Consider the following 18,483-nt stretch of genomic DNA (forward strand, 5'->3'; position numbering starts at 1 on the left):
AATTTTCAAATCCAATTAAGGTATAAAGGTACTAATACTCGGACACTTAAGAGTAGGTAAATGTACCAATGCCTGGACACGTATCTATGTCTAGATACCTTTAAAAAAATATAAATTTATGGAAATAAACGTTTGGATATCATAACTAAAGTTTCAAACTATAAAAAAAAATTTTTTTATTTTTGATTTTAATTCGCGTTATACTTATAAATAATAAAGGTGTCCAGATATAGGTACATGTCCGGGTATTGGTACTTTTAACTTAATCTCTAAATGTTGAGCAAAACATAATATATTAACTTTTTAAGGGCTAGTTAAGAAGATATTCGACTTCGAGGATGCAATGCGTAAAATTCGACTAAGTCCGCATAAAAATTATTTTGAAAGTTCTAGACGTTCTGATAAGAGTCCCGTTTTTTAGTAGAACTCTAAAAATTCTGAAAGAATTTCTATGATCGAAAACGATCCGGTCACTAGTTAAGAAGATATTCGACTTCAAAGGTCTGCCGTGAACGACATTTGCGTAAGTTTTGATGATGATTTTTTTTAAAACAATTCTAAGGTTTTGGAATTTTTACTTATTAAGAACTCTAGAACGTTTCGAAAGGAATCAAATGAGTTACTTAGAACTATTCTGGCTTAAAATCAGATTTTTTTTTTATTTTTTTGTTTAAAAAAAAATTTTTTTTTTAAAAAAATTTATATGACCGTTTAGTTAATATAATTATATTATCAAGTTATTATTAAATATTATTTAACAAAAAAAGTTCGTTTAGTTACGAATTTATAAACACAGTTTACCGCAAAAGAAACAAACAGAAACTTCCGAACAGGGCAGAAGATTGTCAATGACAAGCAGGCGTCGTCTGCTAAAACGCGCGCATTTTAATAGCAAAAGTCATCTCTTTATAGAGATAAGTTATATTTAATTTACCTGAAAGAACAGTGTAAGTACATAATTTAATTTAATTTATTTACAAATGAAAAATTGATGCGGACGTTCGAAAAAACTCGAGTCCCAATGGATCGGACTATACGTAATCCTTGAGAAACACAACGACGTATTTGATCTACCTGAAAGAACAGTGTAAGTACATAATTTAATTTAACTTAATTTAATTACAAATGAAAAATTAATTCTATTTAAAAAATAAAAATTCTAAAGGAATGAACTTGTTTAGAATCAAGAATCAAGATTTTTGTACAAAAATTCATCTCTTTGTACAGAAATAATTCAATTGGAAAATCAATAGGTATAGTATGTATCAAAATTCAATTATAAATACATATAAATAATATTCAAGATATTGTTAAAAGTCCTTATAAACGAATGAAAATATAAACACCCCATATGTACAAGAGTACAAAAGCCATTAGGAAATTCTATGCATTTAAAAATTATTTTTTGAATTATTGATTATTTTGAGCGTTTTAATATCTATGAATTTTATGTTTGTATTTTACAGAATCATAACCTAAAAAAAGAAATTTTTTATTTTATTTTATTTAAAACTATTACGCTTTTTATCTCAACCATTCGATAAGAAGAGTAACAAGGACACGTTTAAAGAGTAGGTGACAGGGTACTATTACACGACGAGACAATGCGACGCGGACGTTCGAAAAAACTCGAGTCTCAATGGATCGGACCATACGTAATCCTTGAGAAACACAGCGGCGTATTTAATCTACCTGAAAGAACAGTGTAAGTACATAATTTAATTTAATTTAATTTAATTTAATTTTGTTCGACTGCTACTGAGTAGGGGTCGGCCGCCATGACACTGAGATGCGCGCATTTTAAAAGAAAAAAAATTCATCATCATAGCTATTTATAGATATGCTATCCGTCTGTTTCTATAATCTACCTGAAAATGTAAGTACATAATTTAATTACAAATAAAAAAATCAACACGGACGTTCGAAAAAATTCGAGTCCCAATGGATCGGACCATACGTAATCCTTGAGAAACACAGCGACGTATTTAATTAACCTGAAAGAACAGTGTAAGTACATAATTTAATTTAATTTAATTTAATTACAAATGAAATACTATTGGCGCTTGAGCTGCGTTCGGGGAGCTTGCTATCGCTGTCGCGCTATTGGCTCGAACAAAGTTCATAGCGTTTGCGTTTATAGCGTTAATAGCGTCTCCCCGAATGCACCCAACGCCAAAGCGAACGACGTGAGTAACGCTCATAAGCGCTTACAGCCGCACCCATCGTCCTAACCCGCACCCGGGGGGAGAACGAGGTTGCGGGGTCACCGACAACCTCGCGCGCGATCGTCGCGACGACCGGGCGACGTGGGTGCCGCGCGTCGAAACGTGACGCGGACCCGGCGGCACGTAGCTGTTGCATCTGCTTTGTCCGCGCGACCGCGTACCGCGCGTCCTTCTCAGGGAACGGAAGACTGCCTCCCCCTCACTCGGGTGACGTATGCCAGGTCGCGGAAACGAACCACCGTCGCGCTTTCCTTTATTTTTTGATGTTAGGAGTGCGATTGTCGGCAAAGACCCTTAGATACGACTCTGTCTGGTGGTGCAAAGAGGACAGGAATCAAATCTATGCAAAAGTCGAGTGAATGGGAGAGAGAGAGCGATACGTAAAGATGTGAAATTCAGGTCTTAGAACACTTTATTATACGTTCTAAGATTTAGGTAGGCATCTAACATTACTTTATTGCGATTCTTTTAACTCCTTTTATTTTCATTCTGCGGCATGATTTTATATTTGTCGATAGACATTCTATATTTTAATGATAAGCGGTCCTGCAGGGATCTCCGGTCGCGAGACTGCAGCTGAACTTGTGAAGGTGGTGGACGTGATCGTAAACTGCATCGTTTGAATGATGCATCGATGAACTGATTCGTTTGAAGCGGAAGCCGGGAGCCGGGAGCCGGGAGCGTGTTGAAGATTTGAGAGCTGAAATCGTCTCTGGTATAAAAACTTCTAATTATCCGTAATTGATGAGCCCGAACAGATCAAAGGAAACGTTCCACGAGTTCTCTAATTTATTTTTTCAGAGTCGTGCCGAGTAACGAAAGTGACGAGACAGGAGTACTGTACTTGAAACGTGACGCGGACCCGGCGGCACGTAGGTGTTGCATCTACTTTGTCCGCGCGACCGCGTACCGCGCGTCCTTCTCAGGGAACGGAAGACGTGTAAGTACATAATTTAATTTAATTTAATTACAAATGAAAAATCGACGCGGACGTTCGAAACACTCGAGTCCCAATGGATCGGACAATAAGTAATCCTTGAGAAACACAGCGACGTATTTGATCTACCTGAAAAAACAGTGTAAGTACATAATTTAATTTAATTTAATTTAATTACAAATAAAAAATTAATTGTATTTAAAAAATAAAAATTCTAAAAAAATGAACCTGTTTAGAATCAAGAATCAAGATTTTTGTACAAAAATTCATCTCTTTGTACAGAAATAATTCAATTGGAAAATCAATAGGTATAGTATGTATCAAAATTCAATTATAAATACATATAAATAATATTCAAGATATTGTTAAAAGTCCCTATAAACGAATGAAAATATAATCACCCCATATGTACAAGAGTACAAAAGCCATTAGAGAATTCTATTCATTTAAGAATTATCATTTGAATTATTGATTATTTTGAGCGTTTTAATATGAATTTTATATTTGTATTTTACAGAATCATAACCTCAAGAAAAAAATTGTTTTTTTTTTTATTTTATTTAAAACTATTACGCTTTTCATCTCAACCATTCGATAAGAAGAGTAACAAGGACACGTTTAAAGAGTAGGTGACAAGGTATTATTACACGATGAGACAATGCGACGCGGACGTTCGAAAAAACTCGAGTCTCAATGGATCGGACCATATGTAATCCTTGAGAAACACAGCGACGTATTTAATCTACCTGAAAGAACAGTGTAAGTACATAATTTAATTTAATTTAATTTAATTAAATAATCTTAAAGTAGCTCATTTGATTCCTTTCGAAAAGTTCTAGAGTTCCTGATAAGTAAAAAATTGCAAAACCTTAGAATTGTTTTAAAAAATTATCATCAAAACACAAATGACATTCACGGCAGACCTTCGAAGTCGAATATCTTCTTAAAACTTCCATCAAAACGCCTGCAACTCTACCACTAACTAGTGGCGATCATGCTAGTTAACAAGATATTCGAAGATGCAACGGATGAAATTCGACTAAGCCCCGTTTCACACGTATCCGACACTGGACTACTGACGCCGGGTATCCGATCGCGAAGTGTTTAGATTAATATGGGAGCATTTACACGTTTGTCCGATAGCCGATTTGTGAAAATAAAGAAAATCGATCGGATACCCGGCATCGGTAGTCCGGTGCCGGATACCTACGTGTGAAACGAGTCTACATCTTTCTGTCCGTAAACGGTACGGGCATGGCACGGTTATGTCTAAATCGACCTTAAATCGGAGGTATATTCACGGAGGGAGTTCGTTATACGAGTAATATTGACATAAATCTCGCAGCATTGATATATACGCGTATAATCGATTAAAGATGCAACAATGGGCCAATTCCTTTTAGTGACACAAGTCGACACAAACATCGTTCTATCCTTCTTGGCATTCAATGAATAACAAAAACAGAACGACATTTGTGTCAACTTGTGTCACTAAAAGGAATTGGCCTATCATCAACGAGTAAAACGCATAATTTAATGCATTGAGTACAGACATTCATGGCGTATTAAAAAGTTGAAGAAAGTTACGTGCAACATGCGTAACTCTCTTTCATTAAAAAAAAAATGTATAATTTTATGAAATAATGAGAAATTCTTTTTTATACGGCTATAATTCACTGTATATTCAAGTGTGTTATTTTAACTAAAGCTCTTCTTACACATTTCTGTCGTTTTGAATGATGCCATTTAACACGGTTGAACATATTAATACGATTAAACGTGTTAATTTAACACGCAACAAAACATGCTTCGTCTAATTTGACTAAAACGAGCTTCAGTCAAATGTGTCATTTTAAAACATTTATGCGTGTAGAAATAACACACTTGGATTTACAGTGTATGATAAAACGGCTTGCAATTACAATTAATTACAAAGTATTCTATACATATAATCATTAGTCTATATACTCTATATAAATAAAAAATAGTATTCTTTTAGGGGCCACACATCGATCCCGTTAAAGACGTCTGTGATAAAAGTTTTTTCTGTTTTTTTTGTATGTTTTTTTTGTTTTTTTATTTTGTTTTTTTGTTTTTTTTTTGTTTTTTGTTTTGTTTTTTTTTCTTTTTCTTTTGTTTTGTTTTTTTTATTTGCATAATTATGTACACAGGCCCCTAAAGAAATAGTACAATATTAAAAGATAAAATTTAAACCAATACCTTGAGTTAAATAACATTTTGTTCTTTTTAATTACTATGTGTGTCGAAATTTATTATTTTAACACAAAGAATGTTATTTTAACTCCATTGATTAGTCAAATTAATAATTAAATTAACATTGTTTTAGTTAAATTAATGACATACTGAGTAGCAGTAGTAACTTATAAGAATGGTTAAAACTAGCTTAAATTAAATATGTAATTTGACACTACAAATTTAACAGTGTATATGCGACGAAGCTTATACAGTGTTTTCGAACGAAATAACTGTATATTACTTTCGATAGTGTTCTAGGACGTATCTTATACTGTTGTAATTCTTAATTGAATGTGGGTGAATCTTTCTGATATACTGTTTACAAATGAATTTTTTTCTCTCTTCCTCTCCTGCCGGTCGATCTTTCCGGGATAATCGTTACAAGTTAATCGTGCGATTCGCACTTATGTAATAACGAGTGAGGTGTATCATCAGCGCCCGCTAAGCGAACGGGCGGAGATGGTCTTACTTCGCGTGGTCATAATACTAAAAACGATCAATCAGATTACGTGATTGGAGGCACTGTTGGCCGTGTACCGGACCCGCGGCCGACCGACCGATCGCTCGCTGATCCGCGTTAAGTACGCGATCGCGTATGCACGTACTCGTTCTCTCGGTCGGACCTACTACCGGTAATCACGATGGCCACGGCGGCCTCGCTCCCGTCCGCGTGTTAAGCCTACTACCTTTTGTAAATCGCGGCAGAAAGGAACGTGAAAAAAGTGGCAAATCCGTGTTAGAATCCGAAGATTCAACTGGCCTGAAAACTACGCTGGTGCGAGCACTGTCGTATTGTATCGGAGGAGTCAGGCTGTCTTAGGCCCTTGATTCTCTGCACGAGTCTCTTTGAGCCTGGGTTCAGAGTCAGTTACTGGTCTGGTGATGCGAATATATATAGCCTCTCCCAGTCAAGTCATGTGCCCACCTCCCAGAGGTCTCGCTGGACTGCTGCAATGGGGCTGTTCCGATTCAGTACGGCTCGGTCGCAAGATCTGATGTCGGCTGGTCAGTTCTGCAGTAACCAAGTGGCGTCAATGGCGATCTGACTGCGTCTCTAAAAGTCTGTAGTGATACGGGCCCAAGTACCGCTGGTGAGTTGTGTGGAGCCAATGAAGGGCACGGTTATCTGGGAAGCTCTCGGCTGTCCATCCGTTTGCTCCCCAACACGCAGTAAATATGAAGAAGTTAAAAATGAATCTTCACGCCCGTGTTCTCGGATGGTCCGGGCACTGCACGCACGATGCGAGATTGATGACTCGGTTAGTGCGGAGACACCCAGTGACTACGTAGCTGGCTTCTCGAGAGTAGGCGCTAGTTATCGGGTATAGAAACGATTACGCCTCTTGACGCACGAGACTCATGTCACGAGTAGCCGTGGCCCCCAATAGCATTCTTCTTCTTCTTTGTAAATTTTATAGCACCTAATCCTCCTCAGGCCACATAACGGCCAAGAACAAGTCGAAAATAATAAATACAGACTCGAAAGATTCAATCAAACTCGGCGCTGATTGCATCAGCAATCTTCAAAAATTATTCAGGACAAAACACGTCCGAACATGTCCACGGTCTCAACGAGACTTGCCCCCAGTATCCATGTCAAATTAAAATAGAAATAAATAGTAATAAGTTATTTCCTGAATGGATATCCATCTGTGTCAAACGCAGTAAAACTGCGTTTCAAGCATGCCCGGCGCCGGGGATCGACTCGCAACGGTGGCGGGATTCACGTCCGCTTCTCCCACGTTGCAAGGCTAGCCAACTTCGACTCCCCGGCTAAAGTAGAAAATAATCGCATGCTTTAATGGGCTTGGAACCCTTAAGGGGAGGTCGTTCGGCTGATTCAATTCGGAGTCGTACATCAATGAGACCCCTTTGTCGGGACTGGAATCCGATTGGGCCACTGATGATCGATCGAATGATGCTTTCGCTTGAACCGTGACTGACCCATCTCGCGAAAAATTTGCGAATGGATTATTATTGATCTTCGACTTCGTGATGTTCTCGTTTTGGTATGCCGTCACCGCGATAAATTCCGTCTCTTTGAAACCGAACAACGCAGTTGAATGAGTAAAGAGCTCGTTGTAGTTCTTCGCATCGAAGCAACGGACTATCCAGATCCTAGGAACGTATTTGTGCATCGATATTACTTTGGCTGTTGGACGTTGGACGTTGGACAACAACGACATTATTATTAGGGTCGTTGATGTTGTTCGTGAGCTTCAATTTATTGAAGCTGATCGGATTGTCCATCCAGTGGCTTCCCGTTGCCGGACTGTCGGGATGCTTATAAATCCTATAGCCAAAGGGCTGTTGCGGCTCTGCCGGCCCCGCAAAACTCCAGCCACCCATATTGCTGTTCTCGCTCTCGTTCTGGTATCCACAGTAATTGTGGCGGCGATCGGAGGCCGGTGCTATCTCCATGAGGACATAATAATTCTCACGTTTCTCCAAACCGTTTACGTTTATTTAAACGGACGGGAACATGCGCCGACTGCTCTTGGTAATTATCATTTTTGTATTATTCTCGTAGAATTGCTGCCAGAGGTTTCGATTAAGCAGCTCCATGTTGACTCCGCGCAGCAATGGGGGTTGAAATACCCATTCGCTTGAATTCATCCTCTCATCTAATTTGCGTTGTAGAGCGATCGGTGACTGCGCGAAGAGTGGTGATACCAGTTGCATATTCAGTTCCAGTAGCATCAGTGTGTTGTTTGGATCCTGAAGAAACATCTCCGATGATCGACGTTTCTCCTCCGACACCGTCGGTGTAAGGTATAAGGCAAACACGGAAATGGTCAGAACGAACGTCGAAATCACAGTGCAGTTGTAGAATGGAACTGAGACAACCGGTTCTCGCCTACCAGTGACCTAGTATCACAAAACGGGATCAGTGCAATCCGCCGAAACTAGGCGAAATATATATGTGTCGTCGGTCGTTCGGCGCCAACACATGAGACAACTATGCGTCCATGAACCTTTTGTCCTTTCTACTGCGATTTACAAAAAGTAATATATAAAGTAACAAATATCGTTCACATGATAATTTTAAATGCCATAATCACACTAACCTAATGAGCTAGTTAAAATAAATATTAATTCATTACGCGTTGTTAATCTATTTGTCGTAAATTTCTCTTTCTTTAACCCTTTAAGGGCCACACATCAATCCCGTTGGAGTAAAATGTTATAATTTATAAGGTAGTCTTAAAAGACGTCCCTGATGAAAGTTTTTTAGTTTTTTAGGTTTTTTTGTTTAGTACATAATTATGTACACAGGCCCCTAAAGGATTAAAAATGTTCAGATACTGTCTGTTCCTTTTCCGGGTAATCTCAGTAGAGACATCCTGCACTTCTACAAGCTTCTCATATATTATACATATTTACCTTTCCGCTGAATCTCGATCAGTCGAACTCAAGATATTAAGATTCTCTAATGATTCGATAATATTCCAACAACGTTCAGACAAAGAAATTATTAGATTAATGTATGTACGGCAACAACTGGCTTCTTTTATGTACATTTTACATTAGTGACATATATTAGCGATATTTAGACCCTGATAAAAATATGTGCACGGAAAGAACGGTTGTGCTGAAGTATCTAAAAATTTGGCTAAATATACAGATCTGAAAATAATTTTGTTACACCATTAAAATAATTATAGTAAGTTGCTGAAATATGATGAATCTGTAAAAAATTTTGACATTTTAGCAATCAGTTTAAGTTCTACATAATTATTTTGATGGACCAACAAAATTATTTTCAGATCTGTATCTAGCTAAATTTTTAAATACTACGGGTACAAAATTCGGTTTTGTGAAGCGCAAACGAAAGCCAAAGACATGCAGAGTTTCTTATTCACGCATCATGGAAATGCACGCCTTTAATCTACATGCACATACGGAAAAAACGGTTTTCTGTCTGAAAATAATTTTGTTGCACCATTAAAATAATTGTAGTAGGTCGCTGAGGTATGATGATAGTGCTGTACAAATTTTGATATTTTAGTAATCAGTTTGATTGTTTTACATATTTATTTTGATGATGCAACAAAATTATTTTCAGATCTGTATCTAGCTAAATTTTTTGATACTTCAGTAAAACCGTTCTTTCCGTGCACTATTCTTCTGTACACTCTTTACAAATATAGAAAGAAGATATCGAAAAATAAAAATGCTTTAAGTCATTACAATGTTAAATTTACGTAAAAATCCATGTACACGGGGAATCTCGAGATTTTTCACTTTTTCTCTCTCTCTCTCTCTCTCTCTCTCTCTCTCTCTCTCTCTGCGGTAATGAAAATTTACGTTTTCACGCCAAATCGCCAAATTGCGTGTTAACGATATCGTATTAAAACTTATAATAAACGACTGTTTCGGTCGAACTTCACCCGATGACATAATGTGCGCCTTTCAATATTAAAATAAAAATACATAATTATACTCAAAGTATAAAAAATAGAAAACAATAGACATTTAGCTTGTACACGTAAGTGAATCTCGCGTATCATTAATGTATATATTATAAATGTATACTTGGCGCCTTTTTTTGTCTTTTTTGAAAATTACATTTATGTGGTATCATTAACAAAACGATGTTTTCACAAGCTCGGACTATTCAGTATATCTGCTGTAATCTACTTCTCATTAAAAAGTACTCTTTTGTGAACTATTCATTATCATATACTGTAGGTACCAATAAATTCTAGATTTAGTAAAAACACAAGATAAATGCTATCATTTATCAAAACCCATTTAACCGATAAGCTTAAAAATGCAATTAATTATATGGATTTATTTTTAATTGTCATATACAAATTATCGAATTCTCTAATAAAAATTCGAACAAATTTAGATTTTGTATTAAACATTTAATCATTATGTCTAATACAAAATCTAAATTTGTAGAATATAAAGTTTATCTTTATTTTGCATATAATATAAAAAAGAATCTTATTAATTATTTCGGCTAGTGTGGAGAAAAATTATTCAATTTTCAAATCCAATTAAGGTATAAAGGTACTAATACTCGGACACTTAAGAGTAGGTAAATGTACCAATGCCTGGACACGTATCTATGTCTAGATACCTTTAAAAAAATATAAATTTATGGAAATAAACGTTTGGATATCATAACTAAAGTTTCAAACTATAAAAAAAAAATTTTTTTATCTTTGATTTTAATTCGCGTTATACTTATAAATAATAAAAATGTCCAGATATAGGTACATGTCCGGGTATTGGTACTTTTAACTTAATCTCTAAATGTTGAGCAAAACATAATATATTAACTTTTTAAGGGCTAGTTAAGAAGATATTCGACTTCGAGAATGCAATGCGTAAAATTCGACTAAGTCCGCATAAAAATTATTTTGAAAGTTCTAGACGTTCTGATAAGAGTCCCGTTTTTTAGTAGAACTCTAAAAATTCTGAAAGGAATTTCTATGATCGAAAACGATCCGGTCACTAGTTAAGAAGATATTCGACTTCAAAGGTCTGCCGTGAACGACATTTGCGTAAGTTTTGATGATGATTTTTTTAAAACAATTCTAAGGTTTTGGAACTTTTTACTTATAAAGAACTCTAGAACGTTTCGAAAGGAATCAAATGAGTTACTTAGAACTATTCTGGCTTAAAATCAGACTTTTTTTTTAATTTTTTTGTTTAAAAAAAATTTTTTTTATTAAAAAAATTTATATGACCGTTTAGTTAATATAATTATATTATCAAGTTATTATTAAATATTATTTAACAAAAAAAGTTCGTTTAGTTACGAATTTATAAACACAGTTTACCGCAAAAGAAACAAACAGAAACTTCCGGACAGGGCAGAAGATTGTCAATGACAAGCAGGCGTCGTCCGCTAAAACGCGCGCATTTTAATAACAAAAGTCATCTCTTTATAGAGATAAGTTATATTTAATTTACCTGAAAGAACAGTGTAAGTACATAATTTAATTTATTTAATTACAATGAAAAAGTGACGCGGACGTTCGAAAAAACTCGAGTCCCAATGGATTGGACCATAATATTAAAAATTTTAAAAAACCTAGATATGAGGTCGTTGAGCCATATCTACGCAGTAGATAAACGCCTCAGAAGAATAACACGGGATCGTATCTCTTTAAATTAACCGCAGATGTGTTAAAAACCTGCCAAATTTTTTCATTAATCTTAATAAATGATCAGTAGAAATCCTACTTGATGTCAAATCCAATTGTTTTAAAGATTTACATATGGATGCAAAAAAAGATATAATGTTGTAAATAATTTATTAAAAGCATTATCGCGCGATTATAGTTATCCGCGTGTACGTGTGATGCCGGTGCAGTTGTGTCGAGCATCGAGCCTCTCTTTTGATCTCACGTTATTATTTCTGAATTACTCACTTGATATACATTTGAAGTAAGATTTGATTAACGATTAATTTAATTACAAATGAAAAATTAATTCTATTTAAAAAATAAAAATTCTAAAGGAATGAACCTTTTTAGAATCAAGAATCAAGGTTTTGTACAAAAATTCATCTCTTTGTACAGAAATAATTCAATTGGAAAATCAATAGGTATAGTATGTATCAAAATTCAATTATAAATACATATAAATAATATTCAAGATATTGTTAAAAGTCCCTATAAACGAATAAAAATATAAACACCCCATATGTACAAGAGTACAAAACCATTAGAAAATTCTATGCATTTAAGAATTATCTTTTAAATTATTGATTATTTTCAGTGTTTTAATATGAATTTTATGTTTGTATTTTACAGAATTATAACCTAAAAAAAGAAATTTTTTATTTTATTTTATTTAAAACTATTACGCTTTTTATCTCAACCATTCGATAAGAAGAGTAACAAGGACACGTTTAAAGAGTAAAGAGAGGTGACAAGGGTACTATTACACGACGTAATTTAATTACAAATAAAAAATCGACGCGGACGTTCGAAAAAACTCGAGTCCCAATAGATCGGACCATACGTAATCCTTGAGAAAACACAGCGACGTATTTAATCTACCTGAAAGAACAGTGTAAGTACATAATTTAATTTAATTTAATTACAAATGAAAAATTGACGCGGACGTTCGAAAAAAAGTCGAGTCCCAATGGATCGGACCATACGTAATCCTTGAGAAACACAGCGACGTATTTAATCTACCTGAAAGAACAGTGTAAGTACATAATTTAATTTAATTTAATTACAAATGAAAAATCGACGCGGACGTTCGAAAAAAAAACTCGAGTCCCAATGAATCCGACCATACGTAATCCTTGAGAAACACAGCGACGTATTTAATCTACCTGAAAGAACAGTGTAAGTACATAATTTAATTTAATTTAATTACAAATGAAAAATTGACGCGGACGTTCGAAAAAAGTCGAGTCCAATGGATCGGACCATACGTAATCCTTGAGAAACACAGCGACGTATTTAATCTACCTGAAAGAACAGTGTAAGTACATAATTTAATTTAATTTAATTACAAATGAAAAATCGACGCGGACGTTCGAAAAAACTCGAGTCCCAATGAATCCGACCATACGTAATCCTTGAGAAACACAGCGACGTATTTAATCTACCTGAAAAAACAGTGTAAGTACATAATTTAATTTAATTTAATTACAAATGAAAAATTGACGCGGACGTTCGAAAAAAGTCGAGTCCCAATAAATCGGACCATAATATTAAAAATTTTAAAAAACCTAGATATGAGGACGTTGAGCATCGAGTCGCGGAAAAGTAGAGGCGTGTATACATTGCATTTTCTCTGTGTAATCACCGCGAGATATTCGCAAAGCCCTCAACGTTCGTGTCGGCACGTCGGGGTGTAAGGACGTTTCTGAATCTCACGCTGTTGCAGATTCGTCGATTCTTTTGGTGAGTACAAAGTATTGCATGGAATCTTTGAATTTTATGATGCGAGAAGGGTAACAATTCCTCTGGAATACTTTCTTACAATTAGATTATTAATTTCTTTCTTCGCTGTGAGACATCTTGCCAGTTGATTATAAACTTTGTCTCCAGACAAAGAGAATGTGCTCGTATAACTGATATGAGGGTTTATTTGTTGCAGGTTGCATTGAAAGGAGTTGCGTGACTGCGTCAATTGTGACGCGGACCCGGCGGCACGTAGCTGTTGCATCTGCTTTGTCCCACGCGTCCTTCTCAGGGAACGGAAGACGTGTAAGTACATAATTTAATTTAATTTAATTACAAATGAAAAATCGACGCGGACGTTCAAAACACTCGAGTCCCAATGGATCGGACCATACGTAATCCTTGAGAAACACAGCGGACGTATTTGATCTACCTAAAAGAACAGTGTAAAGTACATAATTTAATTTAATTTAATTACAAATGAAAAATTGACGCGGACGTTCGAAAAAAAGTCGAGTCTCAATGGATCGGACCATACGTAATCCTGAGAAACACAGCGACGTATTTAATCTACCTGAAAGAACAGTGTAAGTACATAATTTAATTTAATTTAATTACAAATGAAAAATTGACGCGGACGTTCGAAAAAACTCATGTCCCAATGGATCGGACCATAATATTAAAAATTTTAAAAACCTAGATATGAGGTCGTTGAGCCATATCTACGCAGTAGATAAACGCCTCAGAAGAATAACACGGGATCGTAGTCTCTTTAAATTAACCGCAGGTGTGTTTAAAAACTGCCAAATTTTTCATTAATCTTAATAAATGATCAGTAGAAATCCTACTTGATGTCAAATCCAATTGTTTTAAAGATTTTACATATGGGTGCAAAAAAGATATAATGTTGTAAATAATTTATTAAAAGCATTATCGCGCGAGTATAGTTATCCGCGTGTACGTGTGATGCGGTGGAGTTGTGTCGAACATCGAGCGAACCGAGAGGACAGCCTGAGAGGAGGAGGGAGGCCTGGAAGAGGCATCGGGCACCAGCGGAACAACTTTGCGGTAAATATTGATTTTTATTTTGTGTAAAAGTAATTTTTTTGTTTATTCTTGAGACTTTTTTATTTCATCATGATTCAGAAGTAAGAGTTAGAAGAAAAGGAGTAATTTTTATAAAAATTGATTCTTATAAATATCATTTTTAGAAAATGTGCTATTATTTAAATATTATTTAAATAAATAACCAATTGAATAATGAATGAAACGTTGATGCTATAGGAATTACATTTTAAAACATTATGTTTTTGAACACCATTTTAATCTCAATTTTAATATCTATGAATTTTATTTTTGTATGTTATACAATTCAACGTAGCTACGCGGCAGATATAACTCCACTGTTGCGAATCACGGTCGGTGAGTGATGAATTGACATATTTATTGAGGTAACGGATGTGTAGCAATTTATTAAATACATATATATTAGTATATAGTTATTTATATAAAATACTGTTATATATTTATACAATACAAGAATCAAGATTTTTGTACAAAAATCCATCTCTTTGTACAGAAATAATTCAATTGGAAAATCAATAGGTATAGTATGTATCAAAATTCAATTATAAATACATATAAATAATATTCAAGATATTGTTAAAAGTCCCTATAAACGAATGAAAATATAAACACCCCATATGTACAAGAGTACAAAAGCCATTAGAAAATTCTATGCATTTAAGAATTATCTTTTGAATTATTGATTATTTTGAGCGTTTTAATATGAATTTTATGTTTGTATTTACAGAATCATAACCTAAAAAAAAAATTTTTTTTTTATTTTATTTAAAACTATTACGCTTTTATCTCAACCATTCGATAAGAAGAGTAACAAGGACACGTTTAAAGAGTAGGTGACAAGGTATTATTACACGACGAGACAATGCGACGCGGACGTTCGAAAAAAACTCGAGTCTCAATGGATCGGACCATACGTAATCTTTGAGAAACACAGCGACGTGTTTAATCTACCTGAAAAAACAGTGTAAGTACATAATTTAATTTAATTTAATTACAAATAAAAAATCGACGCGGACGTTCGAAAAAACTCGAGTCCCAATGGATCGGACCATAATATTAAAAATTTTAAAAAACCTAGATATGAGGTTGTTGAGCCATATCTACGCAGTAGATAAACGCCTCAGAAGAATAACACGGGAGCGTAGTCTCTTTAAATTAACCGCAGTGTGTTAAAAACCTGCCAAATTTTTTCATTAATCTTAATAAATGATCAGTAGAAATCCTACTTGATGTCAAATCCAATTGTTTTAAAGATTTACATATGGATGCAAAAAAAGAATATAATGTTGTGGAGTGAAGAATTTATATAAAGCATTATCGCGCGAATTTAAATATTTTAGAGTTCGATTCGTGAATGTACGTGTGATGACCGTTTCGAGTTGTGTCGAGAATTTGCGAGGCATTCTCTAAATGAATGATGAATCACAGGTTATTATTGGAGATACAATTACTCATGTGATATACTATTTGATTAGTAAGATTTGATTAACGATTAATTTAATTACAAATGAAAAATTAATTTATTTAAAAATAAAAATTCTAAAGGAATGAACCTTTTTAGAATCAAGAATCAAGATTTTTGTACAAAAATTCATCTCTTTGTACAGAAATAATTCAATTGGAAAATCAATAGGTATAGTATGTATCAAAATTCAATTATAAATACATATAAATAATATTCAAGATATTGTTAAAAGTCCCTATAAACGAATGAAAATATAAACACCCCATATGTACAAGAGTACAAAACCATTAGAAATTCTATGCATTTAAGAATATCTTTTGAATATTGATTATTTTGAGTGTTTTAATATGAATTTTATGTTGTATTTTACAGAATCATAACCTAAAAAAAGAAATTTTTTATTTATTTTATTTAAAACTATTACGCTTTTTATCTCAACCATTCGATAAGAAAGTAACAAGGACACGTTTAAAGAGTAGGTGACAAGGTATTATTACACGACGAGACAATGCGACGCGGACGTTCGAAAAAACTCGAGTCTCAATGGATCGGACCATACGTAATCCTGAGAAAAACCACAGCGGGACGTATTTAATCTACCTGAAGAAGTATTGTATATCTAATTTAATTTAATTTAATTACAAATGAAAAATTGACGGGACGTGTTTCGAAAAAACGTTCTATCTCAAGATCGACATTACGTAACTCTCCTTGAGAACACAGCGACGTATTTAATCTACCTGAAAGAACAGTGTAAGTACATCATTTACATTTAATTTAATTACAAATGAAAAATTACGCGGGACGTTCGAAAAATCGAGGTCCATGGATAGGACCATTAGGGTAATCCTTGAGAAACCAGCGACGTATTTAATCTAAATCTACTACCTAAAGAACAGTGGTTAGTACATAATTAATTTAATTTAATTACAAATGAAAAATTGGACGCGGACGTTCGAAAAAAGTCGAGTCCAATGGATCGGACCATTACGTAATCCTTGAGAAACACAGCGACGTATTTAATCTACCTGAAAGAACAGTGTAAGTACATAATTAATTTAATTTAATTACAAATTGCCGCGGACGTTGAAAAATCGACGCGGACGTTCAGGAAAAACTCGAGTACCAATCGATCCGAAAAAACCAATACGTACGAATCCTTGAGAAACACAGCGAGCGTATTTAATCTACCTGAAAGAACAGTGTAGGAACAATAAGTTTATTTAATTTAATTACAAATGAAAAATGACCGCGGACGTTCGAAAAAAGTCGAGTCCCAATACAATCGGACCATAATATTAAAAATTTTAAAAAACCTAGATAATGAGGACTTTGAGCGTCGAGTCGCGGTAAAAGTATAGGCGGTGTATACATTGCATTTTCTCTGTGTAATCAAACCATCACCGCGAGATATCCGCAAAGCCCTTAACGTTCGTGTCGGCACGTCGGTGTGTAAGGACGTTTCTGAATCTCACGCTGTTGCCTATTTCGTCGATTCTTTTGGTGAGTACAAAGTATGCATGGAATCTTGGAATTTTATGATGCGAGAAGGGTAACAATTCCTCTGGATACTTTCTTACACATTAGATATTAATTTCTTTCTTCGCTGTGAGACATCTTGCCAGTTGATTATAAACTTTTGTCTCCAGACAAAGAGAATGTGCTCGTATAACATGATATGAGGGTTTATTTGTTGCAGGTTGCATGAAAGGAGTTGCGTGACTGCGTCAATTGTGACGCGGACCCGGCGGCACGTAGCTGTTGCATCTGCTTTGTCCACGCGTCCTTCTCAGGGAACGGAGACGTGTAAGTACAAATTTAATTTTTAATTACAAATGAAAAATCGACGCGGGACGTTCGAAACACTCGAGTCCCAAATCGGACCATACGTAATCCTTGAGAAACACAGCGACGTATTAATCTACCTGAAAGAACAGTGTAAGTACATAATTTAATTTAATTTAATTACAAATGAAAAATTGACGCGGACGTTCGAAAAAAAAATCGGACCATACGTAATCCTTGAGAAACACAGCGACGTATTTAATCTACCTGAAAGAACAGTGGTAAGTAGCTAATTTAATTTATTTAATTACAAATGAAAATTGACGCGGACGTTCGAAAAAAGTCGAGTCTCAATGGATCGGACCATACGTAATCCTTGAGAAACACAGCGACGTATTTAATCTACCTGAAAGAACAGTGTAAAGTACATAATTTAATTAATTTAATTACAAATGAAAAATTGACGCGGACGTTCGAAAAAAGTCGAGTCCCAATGGATCGGACCATACGTAATCCTTGAGAAACACAGCGACGTATTTAATCTACCTGAAAGAACAGTGTAAGTACATAATTTAATTTAATTTAATTACAAATGAAAAATTGACGCGGACGTTCGAAAAAACTCATGTCCCAATGGATCGGACCATAATATTAAAAATTTAAAAAACCTAGATATGAGGTCGTTGAGCCATTTCTACGCAGTAGATAAACGCCTCAGAAGAATAACACGGGATCGTAGTCTCTTTAAATTAACCGCAGGTGTGTTAAAAACCTGCCAAATTTTTTCATTAATCTTAATAAATGATCAGTAGAAATCCTACTTGATGTCAAATCCAATTGTTTTAA

At 34.8% G+C, this 18,483-nt stretch overlaps 1 pseudogene; it reads right to left on the minus strand.

Annotated features, from left to right (window-relative positions):
• Positions 1-7,276: 7,276 nt before the first annotated feature.
• LOC139810149 (T-box protein 2-like) lies at positions 7,277-13,566 on the minus strand (annotated as a pseudogene).
• Between the last annotated feature and the right edge of the window lie 4,917 nt (positions 13,567-18,483).

This window comes from Temnothorax longispinosus, chromosome 3 (assembly GCF_030848805.1).
Source record: "Temnothorax longispinosus isolate EJ_2023e chromosome 3, Tlon_JGU_v1, whole genome shotgun sequence".
NCBI classification, from domain to species: Eukaryota; Metazoa; Arthropoda; class Insecta; order Hymenoptera; family Formicidae; genus Temnothorax; species Temnothorax longispinosus.